This window comes from Papaver somniferum, chromosome 10, assembly GCF_003573695.1.
Source record: "Papaver somniferum cultivar HN1 chromosome 10, ASM357369v1, whole genome shotgun sequence".
NCBI classification, from domain to species: domain Eukaryota; kingdom Viridiplantae; phylum Streptophyta; class Magnoliopsida; order Ranunculales; family Papaveraceae; genus Papaver; species Papaver somniferum.
In genome coordinates, this window is record NC_039367.1 from 31,401,850 (window position 1) to 31,417,236 (window position 15,387).

Consider the following 15,387-nt stretch of genomic DNA (forward strand, 5'->3'; position numbering starts at 1 on the left):
ATAGATGTCTTGGGTCATATAGAAGAGGTGTCGAGAGTTTGGGAACCTAAGGAGAGCCAGAGAAGAAGAAATCAGAGCTTTACTAAACTCTGTTTCTGCTGCTGCTGAAGAGGAAGAATGCGAAGAACATTGACGCGCGGGAAACAGTCGCAGAACAGTGTCGTTGTTTAACATCTAAAGAATATTAAGTTGTGCAGGGCAGTCGTATTCTAGGGTCTTAAAATCAGTGACAAAGCAACAATTTTTCTGTAACAGTTCCATTGTAACAGCTGTTTTGCAACACCAATACACTGTTGCGAACAGTCTGTGTTATTACTTTTCACTCTTTTAATCATCTTTTGAGCAGCAAACACATATTTTGAGATCATGATTAATATGAGGAGCTAAACCCCAACACTGGGTGACAGAGGAATCCATATTTCTTGCATGTGGTAATTATATTTAATTCTTTCATGACTTTTTGCAAGGATTATTAATTGTTTTATGGTTTTTATTGAACGGTTGTGATTTCAATTGATGGGTTATACTTAGGTTAAGTCTTTTGATATCCCATGCTTTAGGTTTACAGTCGTTGCTTTTCAAAAATCTACCTTGGCAAAGAAACAGAGTCAATATTCTATTTGAGCTATAATTGTCTAGAATAACTATATGAATCGCATGAATGGATTTATTGGTGGAATCCTGAATCCCAGTCTCTTGTAACATTAAGTGAAACCAAAATTAAGTCTGAAATCATATCTTTACAAGTCCGAGAAACGAACACTTTACTTACCACTGCAAAATTACATCAATTTTTGGCGCCACTGCCGGGGATTCGTATTTAGATTTGTTTTAGGTTTATTTTTATTATTTTTTGTTCTTTTTTTACGCGTTTTGGTATTTTCTATTCTTTTCAGATTTGGAGAGAAGCTACAAGGAAAGAAAAATTGCTATAAAAGGAAAGCATCGCAAAAGAAGGAAAGAAAAGAGGAATCCAAAGGAGTGAAGAAGAAAATTTTGTACATAGTTATTTTGTTTTATTTTTAGAAACTGTATTAGGGTTTATTTATTATTTTTGTAATTTTCTTTTCTTTTTGGACAACTTGGACATTATTTTTAAACCCTACAGAAGGGTAGTATTAAATATCAACTGTTTGCAGAGAATGAGGACAATTACGATATTGTCTCTGCACCTTGGGTTCGTACACTGACATAGGAGTCAGTGGCCCGAGTCGACTACAACCGATTCATCCCCCGTCTGGAACGGGAGGTAAGATTCTAAACACTCGCGAATCTCCTGTCAGCGAGTTACTGGACTCCTTCGTATGCATATATGTTGAGGACTGGATACGGACATTTATTTCTCTAGTAAAAGTCAAGGCCTGGCCATACAAGATAAGGGTTCGTCTTTCATCACTGTTCTCTTCTTGCCCGCTTTAGGAACACGTAACCTACGCGAACCTAAGCCTAAAATTTTGACTAGAACGATACCGATAGGGTAACGAGCTTAACAGAAAAGTCATTCGAAAAATATTGGTTACTCTTTTAAGCATACTTCGAAGTTCTTGACGGTTTCTGTAAGTTGAATGCGTGACTGCGCCGCCTTGTAATACCGGTGAGGCCTTGGGTATCAAAGCTCCACCGAGATTCCCTCGCCTCTATTCAACTTACTTTAACTCGGATTGATTCCAGAGGGGTTTGCTTAAATTGTAACGAATTCCCTTTCGAAGGATTAGAAGCTAATCTATAAAACAATCTAAGTGGAGCCATCATGCTTTTTGTTTGCTAGAAATCAATAGGTTTGATTTGGTTGAGTCAGCCTTGTTTTGTGATTGAATATAATCCCCTTCCTTATTCTTTTGCATGCCTGAACGTAAAAGAGACACCCTAGGTAGATAAACCTAGTATTTCTAAACGTCTCGATTACCTCAATTTAGAAAGTACGATTTTTGAAGAGTCCGTTTTTGAACGTCCGCTTGAGGAGACAATCCCTAATATTCCAATAGTGCCAGAAATGGCAACTTTAAAAGCTTTGTTTAATCCGACTAGGACTACTCGTCCTTCGTGTATTAAGTTAGCTGAAACGGAGGAAACCTATAAACTGAAACCTGGGACCTTACAGATGCTCCCAATCTTTTTAGGAAAAGAAAATGAAAACCCTTATTTCCATGTTAGGGATTTTGAGGAAATTTGTGGTACTCTAAGAATTAGAGGCTTAGATGATGATGCTTTGAAACTTAGGTTATTCCCATTTTCCCTGAAAGATAAGGCCAAGTCGTGGCTATATAGTTTGGACTCCGACTCATTTGAGATATATGAACAACTTACATCTTCCTTTTTCAATAAGTTTTTCCCTAGGCACAAAACATCGTCTATTAGGACGCAAATATGCACATTTTCACAACAAGAGGGAGAATCTTTATATAGGTATTTGGAAAGGTTCAATGATTTATTATCCCAGTGTCCTCATCATGGTTTAGAAAAGGTTAGGCTAGTTCAGATCCTTTATGAGGGTTTAGATTATTCCACAACGACCATGGTGGAGTCTCTATGCACTGGTGGATTTGAAAACAAAACTGTTGATGCGGCGATGGAATTTTTTAATGAAATCACCGAAAAAACCCAGCAATGGGAAAATAGTAGGGCACCTCAGAAAAAAATTCTTCTAGGTAGAGGAAACGTTAATAAGGTAGAAGGATATGAATCAGATTCCAAAATTGCAGCGATAGCAAAAAGGTTAGAAGCCTTAGAATTGGGTCATACTATTAGTAGAATAGAGCCTTTTTGGGAAGGACGAGCTATGGAAGAGAAAGCCAATGCTCTTTACAATAACACTATATTTGATAACTCTCAGAAGATTGACCCATATTCGAAAACCTATAACCCTGGTTGGAGAAACCATCCAAACCTTTCATGGTCTAAGGGCCGGAGTCAAGGTCAGTTTAGTAATTCTAATGCTCCCCAGGTTTTGGCTATACTAAGAATCCTTCAGGTCAAATACAGTTTCAAAACCCTTCGGATAAGAAGATCATCAGTTTAGAGGACTCTCTCGCCTTGTTAACTCAGCAGACTGCAAAGTTTCAGTTATCAGTAGAACATAGTCTACAAGCTAGTAATAGGATAAGACAAGAAAACAGTCAGGCTATTTCCGAACTGAAAGACCAGGTTAGTTTGATCCATGATTCTCTAAGAGAAAAAGATAAGTTCCCTAGTCAACCAATACCCAATCCTAGAGGAGAGAAAACATTTAATCAAGTGAACTCTGTCACAACCCTTAGAAATGGTAAAACGGTAGACAATAAGGTAGCCATGCCTAATAGTGGACATACTGTAGACCCCCCTCTTAATTCCCATTCTAGTCCCCAAGAGGACCAGCAGGAGCCACTAGCTGAAGAGACTGACAAAATTTCTAGTGATGCCAATTCGGTTCCTGATAGGGCTCATTTTATGCCTAGAGCCCCATTCCCACAGTTGTTAGCTCCAACAAAGAGAGAGACGACTTTGAACGAAATAATGGAGATATTTAAGCAGGTAAACATTAATATACCTTTTTTAGAAGAAATTAGGCAAATGCCTGCTTATGCCAAGTTCCTTAAAGATCTTTGTACACGAAAGCGTAAGCTTAATGTCCATAAGAAAACCTTTTTAGATGGTCAGGTAAGTTCGATCATTCTGAATCAAACATACCCTAAGTATAAAGACCCTGGATGCGCTACTATATCTTGTGTGATCGGTAATTATTTAGTGGATAAGGCATTGCTTGACTTAGGAGTTAGTGTGAACTTACTCACATATCATGTATACAACCATCTAGGTCTTGGTAAGTTGAAACCGACTAAAATGACATTACAATTAGCTGATAGGTCTGTCAAAGTACCTCGTGGTGTCATACAGGATGTTCTGATTTAGGTTGATAAATTTATTTATCCAGTGGATTTTGTTGTTCTAGATACTCAGCCTGTTCAGGATCTTAGTGCTCAAATACCGGTGATTTTAGGTCGCCCATTCTTAGCCACAGCTAACGCTGTCATCAACTGTAGAACCGGACTTATGAACATATCCTTTGGTAATATGACCACTGAACTAAATGTCTTTAATGTTACTAGACAACCTTCTGATGATTTAGAGGAAGTGAATATGATTAGCACTTTGGTTCAGGATCTAGTTTAGGATAATTGGGATAACACTTTATTTTGTGATTCTCTAGATGAATTTGATGAGACAATTCTCTTAGGTCAGTTAGATGACCAGACTTTAGAACTAGAAGAATCTCTCGAATATTTTAAGGACTCTACAGACCTAGAAATTCAGGAAATAATGTTAGGTCTTTCTGAGAGTAGTTATTACCCTAAGTTTGGGGGTAGTGATCTAGAAGACGCTCTTGAGTATTTTAAAGACTCTGAAGATCCGGAAATTCAAGAAATAGTGCTAGGGTTTACGGAGAGTAGTGGTTATAATAAGTTTGGGGGTAATGATTGTCAAGTATCCCTATTAGAAGTTCCTAACTTGGGATTTGAGCCTAACACATCTGAGGTATTACTTGAGTCTTTTCAGACTCCACAACCCGATCCCCCTGATACTGTCCAGGAAGAAACTAAGCTATTAGAAACCCGTTATTCGGATGAATATGTTTGTCAAGACACTCATATGAAGCCCCATTGGTCGTTCCAGATAGATACAGTTGTCTTGCAAGAAACTTTCGATAAGGTTGTGCTCTGTTTGTTCTTTTTTCTGATCCTCTGCAGTTGTCTCATTTTAGTGGCAGTATTATTTGGTTTTGATGATCCACAGTTGTTTCGACTATTGATATACGATTTGAAAGGGTAATTAGCCATTTTATAGGTACGTAATGTCTGGCTGAAGACATTAAACTTAGCACTTCTTGGGAGGTAACCCATTCTCATGCAACACGGTAATATCTTTCCTTATCTCTTTTGCTTCAAATGGTAACAGTTTCTCCTTGTTCATGCTTTTAATTTGATCTTTAGAACATTGAAGAAAATGTTAGATTTAAGTTTGGGGGTATAGGAGAAACTTTTTAGTTGCATAATTAAACTCCAGAGCCTAATAATTTATGCCTATTAAGGATGGCACTAACCAATCTAAGTGGATGGAAGCATTTTGGTTGTAGGAGTTGAGGAACCATTCTGACTAGATGGCAACATCTAAAGAGTCTATTCACAAAAGCACAGAGCTCAGGTGTTAGAAATAACATGATAGTTTCACCATATCTCGTTGAGTCCTTTTCACTTTTGTTTTTATTTTGTTTTGTTTTTAAACTATGTTTCTCTAAGTGATTAGGTGGGGCTCACGATTCAAGTTGTTACCAATGCTAGGGTGAATTAGAGTGATTGAGATACAAAAAAAAAATTGAAAAAAAAATTGAAAAGAAAAAGAAAGAAAAAAAAAAGAGAAATTGAGACCAGACCATCAGACCAACTGGAATAAATTCAATAAAGTCAACCACTGAAACCCTTGTATATGCCAGTTGTGTTGACCTAGAGTTAGGATTATCAATCACTGATTCCCTTGTATATGCCAGTGTGTTGATATTAGTCAGACTAGTATCTCAGTCCATTAGGATAGGTTCATTTTGGCGGAGGCCTTCAGACAGATATGAGAAACACCGTTCACCTAGTAAACATCAAAAATATCTATGTTTTTCTCTATATCCATCTTCTTGATCTATCCATGTGATTAGTTTTGACTCCGGATATTGATGTCCATAGTGCGACTATCTGAGTAGAGCTCTGTCACTTATATATGAATTTTAGTATGCTTGAGTGCGAACTCGTGTACATCAATTGGAATTTCGCATCAGGGTACTTCCTCCTGTAGTCAATAAGTATGCCAACATAGGAGATTCTTTAGTGCCTTCCAAGGTTCTGTGTAGATAGCTAGGGTCTGGAGTATAAAGGTTTTGTGGGTATACCTCTGGTAAGCCGTCCGGAGACAACGCTCCGCCACTAGGGACACCTAGGGATTTAAAGGCTTATTGCATACGCTAAATGCAATAGACGATGCCTGCGACAGTAAGTTAGGATTTTATTTCTATTTTATTTTTGCTCAAGGACTAGCAAATAATAGGTTTGGGGGTATTTGATAGACACATTTTTGTGTCTGATATAATCTCAATTGTATATATTGTTAGTGCTCGATTTTGTATTTATTTTGTCTTTTTATGTCTTTGTAGGTGTTTTTGGAAAAATAAGATTTTGCGGCGAAATTGGCTCGAAAAGTGTTTTTTACGTTCATGGGAGGACATTTGCTATTCGGACTCTCACTTTGGATAAGGGGTAACCTAATTACTAAGGGGCATCCCATTTCCATGCAGTTGCTAATCGCACCCCTACTCTGGATAAGGGGCAACCATCTTCAACATTTCAAAAACCAGGTTTTGGCGGGAAAATAGGTGCAGTGAAGAACAGTTTTGGCAATCGTGATTTGGAGGAGTTTGAGGTCGATTAAACCTCTGATTTTCATAGGATAGACTCCTTATGGGTCTAGGAATCTGATATGGGTGTTTAAATCGATTAGACTGGGCTCAAACGACGGATTTTTCTCACAACAGAAAATATGGAAAGTCACGTGTGTGACCTGTTTTAGGGAATTTTAGAGAGATTAAAGTGCTGTAAACCTTCCCAAAGATTTGTATCTATCTAAGGAAGAGTTTACAATAAAAAGGAAAGCTCAGAAACGCGTAGAAATCAAGAAATTGCCGCAACTTGGCCATGAAGAGAAGGAAAGATATTTTGGAATATTTGGGAGAGATTTAATCGGTATTTTTGATATAAATAGATGTCTTGGGTCATATAGAAGAGGTGTCGAGAGTTTGGGAACCTAAGGAGAGCCAGAGAAGAAGAAATCAGAGCTTTACTAAACTCTGTTTCTGCTGCTGCTGAAGAGGAAGAATGCGAAGAACATTGACGCGCGGGAAACAGTCGCAGAACAGTGTCGTTTTTTAACAGCTGAAGAATATTAAGCTGTGCACGGCAGTCGTATTCTAGGGTCTTAAAATCAGCGACAAAGCAACAGTTTTTCTGTAACAGTTCCATTGTAACAGCTGTTTTGCAACACCAATACACTGTTGCGAAAAGTATGTGTTATTACTTTTCACTCTTTTAATCATCTTTTAAGCAACAAACACATATTTTGAGATCATGATTAATATGAGGAGCTAAACCCCAACATTGGGATGACAGAGGAAGCCATATTTCATGCATGTGATAATTATATGTAATTCTTTCATGACTTTTTGCAAGGATTATTAATTGTTTTATGGTTTTTATTGAACGGTTGTGATTTGAATTGATGGGTTATACTTAGGTTAGGTCTTTTGATATCCCATGCTTTAGGTTTACAGTCGTTGCTTTTCAAAAATCTACCTTGGCAAAGAAACAGAGTCAATATTCTATTTGAGCTATAATTGTCTAGAATAACTATATGAATCGCATGAATGGATTTATTTGTGGAATCCTGAGTCCCAGTCTCTTGTAACATTAAGTGAAACCAAAATTAAGTCTGAAATCATATCTTTACAAGTCCGAGAAATGAACACTTTACTTACCACTGCAAAATTACATCAAAATTCCAAAAGATATAACAGGGAATACGAATACAATTCCATGGAGCATTCGTTCTACGGTTTTATCTATTCGTGACCGCGTCAAGGAATTTAGTGATATTAGTTTTGCATCTGTTCCTAGAGACGCAAACTCAATTGCGCATGACTTAGTTCAATACGCAAATTCAAACTTATTAAACAGATGGTGGTATCATGATGAACCACTTGATTGTATTATGCAACACCTCAACTTTTTTGAGGATTAATATAGTTAAGAATCTGTTTCCTTCAAAAAAAAAAAAATTTTGTATTAAATCATTAGCTTTCTTTTTCTATCCAATAAAAAAAAACCTGGCTAAATTAGGGCCTATCAAATTTCTCTTCCCACTCCACCAAATTACTATGGGCTACCAAACTTCAAAAATACTAATTTATCCCTACATTAATTCCTAAAACAATCACATATAAATACTAATATTTCCATTTTCAGAAAATCCAAAAACATAAAAAACCTAAACCTAAAAAACTTTCTAGTTTCATCCTAATCTTTCCAAATTCTCGAAACCCTAATAAAAAAAAAATCTTCATCTTCTCCAACGATCGTCGATCCAACCAAGAAAAAGGTAAATATCCATCAACCCATTCTATGATTCGCATTCTTCTTTGATTTACATGTTTAAATCTTCAATTTTTGTCCCTCAAAAACTCTAATTACATCCAAAATCGGTTTATGTTCACATATCGAATAAACCGATTTTGGGTTTTGTTCTTCGGCGATGAAGAGCATGCAGAGTAATCGGTTTATATGATGATTAACATCAACCGATTCTAGGTTTAGAAATGAAATATGAAAATACATTACCAGAATCGGTTTATAAGTGCTTTAGAATAATCCGATTCTGGGTACAATTTTTTTTTTTAACTATGCGATCCCATAATCGGGTTTTTGTGCTTGTTAATTTACCTTTTAAGATAGTCTCTTCATATTCCTTTCCATAATCGGTTTTTATATATGTATCACATAAACCGATTGTTAATGTTTGACATTCTTGTGTATTTTGTTTTTGAGAATCAGATTACATATGTTTAGTTATATACCGATTGTTAACTTGATTTTATTTTTTTTTATTTTTATGTAGATATGGACTTTGGAAACATAACGTTTTACACTCGAGAGCTCACCTTGGAGGATATTCTTAGGGAACCAGAACCAGTTCCATAAAGAAGCCTTTATAAGTTTGCTTTTGTGCGTGAGACCCGTCTTGAACAAGCCCTCGCAATAATAGACAAGCTTGCATTAGAGGAGGTTTATGAGGTCATGAGGTTCGCTAGGACAAGGAGAAACATGATTTCATCTGAGAGGCATCGCCATGGATTTTTGGAAGGTATGTGGGAATAAATGGCTGAAGCAGAAGCTGTTGCTCTTGATGGTGGTACTGCTGCTAGTGTTGGTGCTCCTGCTGATGGTGGTGGTGCTGCTTCTGCTGCAAATGCTCCCGATGGTGGTGGTGTTGCTGATGCTGGTGCTCCTGCTCTTTAAGTTTTAGATATTAAAACTTTAAGTTTATGAGACTTGTGGTTGTTTTAAGTTTTTAACACTCTTTTGGGATGGTTAAGTTGTGTATTTTGGATGATTATGGTGTTGAACTTAATGCATTTAAAGTTTTAATTATAATTATGTGTTGCTCAATAATTCTAGCCTGGCATGCCAACAATCGGGCTACTCGATATGTCAACATAAACCGATTATCTGTATTCCATAAAGGAATCAGTTTATGTGTGGGTTAAGTATAATCCGATTCTTCATGCCTTAGAAATGCTATTTTTCCTGTATGTTTTTCAAGTTACAATCGGGTCACATACGCATATATATAAACCGATTAGTATCGGTGAAAATTCAAATTGTTTACATGTCTTTAATCGGTTGATGTTGGTCATAAGAAAGACCGATTCCTTGTGGCATAAAAACATAATCGGATTTTACAGACCTTCGAGAAGACCGATTATGCCAAATTATTTCACTTTTTTCAAAAAAAAAAAGTCTTTAGGGACTTTATCTATATATCGAGACCTCATCCTTTGACCTCATTTGGCCCAAAATTGCTCATTCTATTCCCTCTCACTACATATACTCCACAACTACTCATTTCATAACTCCATATATCATAAATGGCATCATTTGATTCAAATGAAGATCTTTCCATCACCAAAGCATGGTATGCCGAGACTCGAATTAAACATCAGTCCTCCGTAAGGGTAGATGCCGAAACCTTTTAGACAAAGGTACATAACAAATATAGGAAAGAGTTCGGAAATCCTAATGGAAGAAGTGTTCAACAAGTGCATGATAGGCACCTAGTCATCGAAAATACGATACTTTCTTTTCTAGCTATCCAAAAACGGATCTTGAACGCTAACCACTTTATCTACTCCATTGAACAATTTGTAAGTATTTTTGTGATTTATTTTACGTAATCCATGTTGTTTGATCTTCCTATTAAACACTGAAAAAGCGGGGGTCTAACAACACCACCCAATATTTCGCTTAACAATCTGTATGGACAAACTCGAATATACTTTTAAGAGAATCAACAAGACTCAATCAATTAAAAGTACATCAACAAGTTTATATCTCTTTCTCTCTTGATTTGATTTCCTCAAACAGAAACTATGAGTACTAATCAAATACAAGGAATAACTTGGATGGTACCAAAGACCAATATCCAAGGATCGATTAATGACGATCAACAACCAAAGGTTGGAATACTATAATTGATGATCTAACGCACAACATGTATTATTTCAATTATAAAGATAAAACAATATAATGCGGAAACTGAATAACACAGACACAGGAAATTTTGTTAACGAAGAAAGCGCAAATGCAGAAAAACCCCGGGACCTAGTCCAGATTGAACACACACTGTATTAAGCCGCTACATACACTAGCCTACTCCAAGCTAACTTCGGACTGGACTGTAGTTGAACCCCAATCAGTCTCCCACTGATATAATGTATATTTGTACTCCCTACGCCTCTGATCCCAACAGGATACTGCGCACTTGATTCCCTTAGCTGATCTCATCCAAAACTAAGAGTTTCTACGGCCCAAAATAACAGGCTTTGACAATAAACAAATCTGTCTCACACAGACAAGTCTATCAAAGGATCAATCTGTCTCCCACAGAAAAACCCTAAAGTTTTTGTTTCGTCTTTTGATAATAATCAAGGTGAACATGAACCAATTGATAATTCGGTCTTATGTTCCCGAAGAACAGCCTATATAAATCAATCACCTCACAACAATCTTAATCGTATGGTAGCGAAAAAAGATGTTGCAGAATCACAAACAATGAGACGAAGATATTTGTGACTACTTTCTATATCTTGCCTATCAGAGATATTAATCTCAAGCCAATCAATCTGATTGTACTTGTACGATAGAAGATGCAAGATCAGATCACACAACTACGATAAAAGTAGTATCGGTCTGGTTTCACAATCCCAATGAAGTTTTTAAGTCGTTAACCTGGTTTTAGAAGAAGAAAACTAAAGGTTAAAGGATAAACGACTCTATCACGCGAACTAGTATCACACGTGAAGTGTGGGGATTAGTTTTGCACAATACTAGATGTCTCCTTTATATAGTCTTTGAAATCAAGGTTTCGCCTTGGTCACAAAGAAAACAATATCCACCGTTAGATGAAAACCTGATTTAGATTCAAGATAATATTTCTCAACCGTTAGATCGAAAAATTTGCATGTTATACACAAATGAAATGCACGCTTCTAGGTTTGTTAACTGTACCCAAACGTGTACATTTGTTGGTTCAATAATAATTAACCAAAAGGTTAGCCATATGAGAATTTCATACCAACCATATTCTTCTTCACCATAACTAGTTCAAATGACTCAAATGAACTAGTTAGAGAGCTTTTCAATTGCAAGGAAATCTTATATACTATACAAGACACAATTGAAGCAAAGATGATTTGATTCACTCGAATCGGTTCATGAACTTTATAGACACGGTTTGAAAATTGCATTCCTTAGTCTTTATAAGTTTAAGTTCAGAAATCATCTTCAGATATATAACCTTCTTAAGTTCGCACACTAGGTTCGCGGACTTAAGCAACAGGCAGAGTTTAATAACTCCAGCAGAAAATCTCGGGAAAGACTTTCCATCAGTTCGCGGACTGGTACTCATGCAACAAGTTTGTCAACTCTAGCAGAATTTCTCGGGATGAGAAGGTCGGCAGTTCACGGACTGAGTTCGCGGACTTGGCGACAAGCCATTCTTCCAGTTTTTCTTGATCAACAATGTTCGCAAACTTTGGTTCAAGGGATAGGACTTATGCAAATACTTATGCCCATCATTGGTTATGTAATCTAAACTCTCATTCCAATCATTGAAACATTCTTAGAGGATGTTATATAGTTGTTACACCATTTCTCGTCAAAGCAATTTTCAAAGTGATTGAAACATATCATGACTTTCGTCACTAGGTAAAGATAAGCATGGTCGAAGCGAAACGCTTACCAACACATATTTCGAGATATAAATAGGCGAGGTATACTCTGCTCAAAATATCAAATGTGTATAATCTAAGTCTATATATAGCATACGACTTTTTGTCTCAAGAAGTAGGAGATAGAGTAGATAGACTTTTGAGTGACAGATAAGTTCAAGTCTTCACATACCTTTTTGTCGAGAAGTTCCACCGGTTCCTTGAGTAGTTATTCTTCTTGTATGATGTATCGCCATGAAGTCCTTGAGCTCAACTACACTTTCTATCCTAGTCCGAGACTTATCTATAGTAGACTAGAAATCAAAACTTATAGTTTTGATCACTAACATTGACAAACATGCTTGAGATAGCAACGCATGCGAGTTCGACCGATAAATGCTCTAACAATCTCCCCCTTTGTCAATTTTGGTGACAAAACTATCAATACATATGGAATACAAAAAAAGATAAAGAAACTTTAATAGCTCTTATTCCACATGTCTAATCTTCAACATTCCTCGAAATCTTCGTCACTTCCAAGTAATCCAATGATCTCAAAGGTTGTAAGTTTAGCATCACCAATTTGAAGATCTGTAGCTATAACAATGAGAAATCGCCGGTCTCGATCATTGTTATACAGTGTCAAAGTCCAATTGTGTCACAACTTCAACAATAATACTATGGTGATATGTATCACTCCCCCTTAGTCAATACTCCATCTCACATGGAAACCTCTCTCCCTTACAAAATGATCCGAAAACCATATGTATTTGCAGTGTGAACTACATATTAATTCTCCCCCTTTTTGTCAATAAAATTGGCAAAGGTACAAGAATGGGATCATAATGAAATTTCCGTAAGAGACATTTCATGACTAAAAGAAAATACATACCATCTAATTTAGATGCAATCATATAGCCGAAGCTAATAGCAATCATCAAGGAGTTTAAAGATACAAGATAACCCCTTTAAAATTCCATAGCCGCACACCCCTCAAGATATGACCATTAAGCACAAGTTCAAAATAACTCTCCCCCATTTAATGTCATTCCCAAGGGAACAACAAGAGCGACCTTAATTTCAAAAGAAAAGAAGGATTTTGATTGGACACCAAAAACCATGAGAATGATTTTCTATATCCAAAAAATCAATCAAATTAATCACAAGTAAACCCATGAATAATTTAATCGGAATACACAATCAAATTAAACACAAAAGTGATCAACTTAATTGATTATGCTCGACATAGGAGAACTTATGCAGCATACGACTAACATAACCATTAGAAAATGAATAGGATAGTCGTTCATGTGACGGACCGGAAAATTACGCCTTTGGCGCGTTGCCCCGCAGGCCGTAACTCCCCCGGTGCGTCGTGATGAAGCTACGGTCCGGGCTTCAAAGCGAGGAAAATGCACGTTCATTTTCCCTCACAGGCATGCTAGTGGAGCATGATGCATCTAACTTAGCTTCCACACCGTTCCAAACTCACCCTTGATCCGCAAAAGGGATATTAAGAAAACAAAGGCTTTCCTAAAACGGAAAAAACGGCATTTTGAGGCCCTCAATGATGTAATTTGGCTATATTCTGGTGACCATGTGGATCTATAGATCAACATGTCTTCATCTTTGGGTTGTTTCCAATCGAAATGGACACCTCTTGAGCTAAATTTCGACACTCGGATTTTTAGCCTCTAGATAGGCTCTAGATTGCTCTTTGTAGATTGATAGGAAGTATGAGCATCCACTTGCTGGAATGCAACTAAGCCTCATCAATCTTGACCACAATCATCTCTTGTATCGAGATACCGAGCTTAGATGATATGAGGGGCCAATCTATCGCAATCATCTCGCAATTAGATGATATGAGCGACAACGTGCTGGACCGACAATGCTGCAACTCATTGCAGATGCCTACGTACCCTTCCTTACTCTAAAAGGATCAAGAACAGACCGTAGTTCATCCACGAAGGGACATCAACTCAAACCAACTCGTTTGCAAGGCCGTGGCCTAGAAAAAATGTTAATGACCTAGTCCACATAGGCCGTTCCGTCATGATGCACAATGATTATGCATCATCGGGTCTGTGACATGGCATAGTGATTCCTAAGAATCAAATGACCTCTTCGCAAATCTAGGAAACTATAAATGAGCCTTAGGCATCATTTATACACTTTCGGCTAAGCTATGAAGCTTAATTGGTACATAGTCCGCATATGCATCTTCAACTCAACATCCCTCCCTATATATGTCTTATTGACATTTATACAACTTATAAAAGAGGAGGAGATTGACATGCTTGCTTCACTATTCATCGCAATGATTGCTTTACCTCGCAATGATTGCTTTACTTCGCAACTCACCACCCCTCCCTATATATGTCTTATTGACATTTCTAAAATTATGGAAAGGGGACCATATTGACATGTCTGCTTCACTATTCATCGCAATGATTGTGCAACACTCCTTTGGCCAGTCCTCTCTAGCCTGATGCACAATGATTGTGCACTACTCGTTCTGCCAACCCTCTATGTCCTGATGCACAATGATTGTGCGCAATTATTGCGCTGCAACGCTCAAAGCCACCGACCCAAATGGCCTAATGCATCATAAATGATGCAACACAGGAAGACAAACGCATCTTACTATGCAAAGGATACACTAATGAAGCTTCAATTTCGGGTCATGGCGCATCTTTTTCATGCGCCATGCTAAAAACACGGGGTGTTACAGTTCATATACTCAACATAAGAGGAATCTTACAGAGTATGAAAATACTCAACTAGATTAATTACAAGAGAACCCATAATTAATCTAATTGGAATACACAACCAAACTAATTACAAAAGTAATCAATTTAATTTTCATTTGTTTTGCTCGACATAAAAAGACTTATGGAGCATTAACTAAATAACCAAACAAGATGATTAATTTAGTTCAAGAATGCTCAACATAAAGTACCTTACGGAAAAACCAACAAAGCTAATCAAAATTTAATCAACTTGGTTGTATCTTTCTCAACATATGACATATTACGGATCCTCACAGTATTACATAAAATATGGATCAGTGAAGATCAATATTGTGGAATACACAAGGATTCATTCTATCTTCCATCACTATTTGCATAACGATATTTAATAGACATAATCCTTGAACGCAAAAGATTTTAACCTATCTTCCATCAAAGAATTAACAATATAGGCTTAACTTTTGTATATGTCAGAAGTCGATTCATCCTTAAATCAATACATGAATACCGATCATGAACGGATTTACTTTTGAAAAAATATGGGACAACATAGTTCACGGACGTAAACACCAATATCCCATA

General features: G+C 36.9%; 1 pseudogene; it reads right to left on the minus strand.

Annotated features, from left to right (window-relative positions):
- Positions 1-2,357: 2,357 nt before the first annotated feature.
- LOC113319771 lies at positions 2,358-2,457 on the minus strand (annotated as a pseudogene).
- Positions 2,458-15,387: the final 12,930 nt, after the last annotated feature.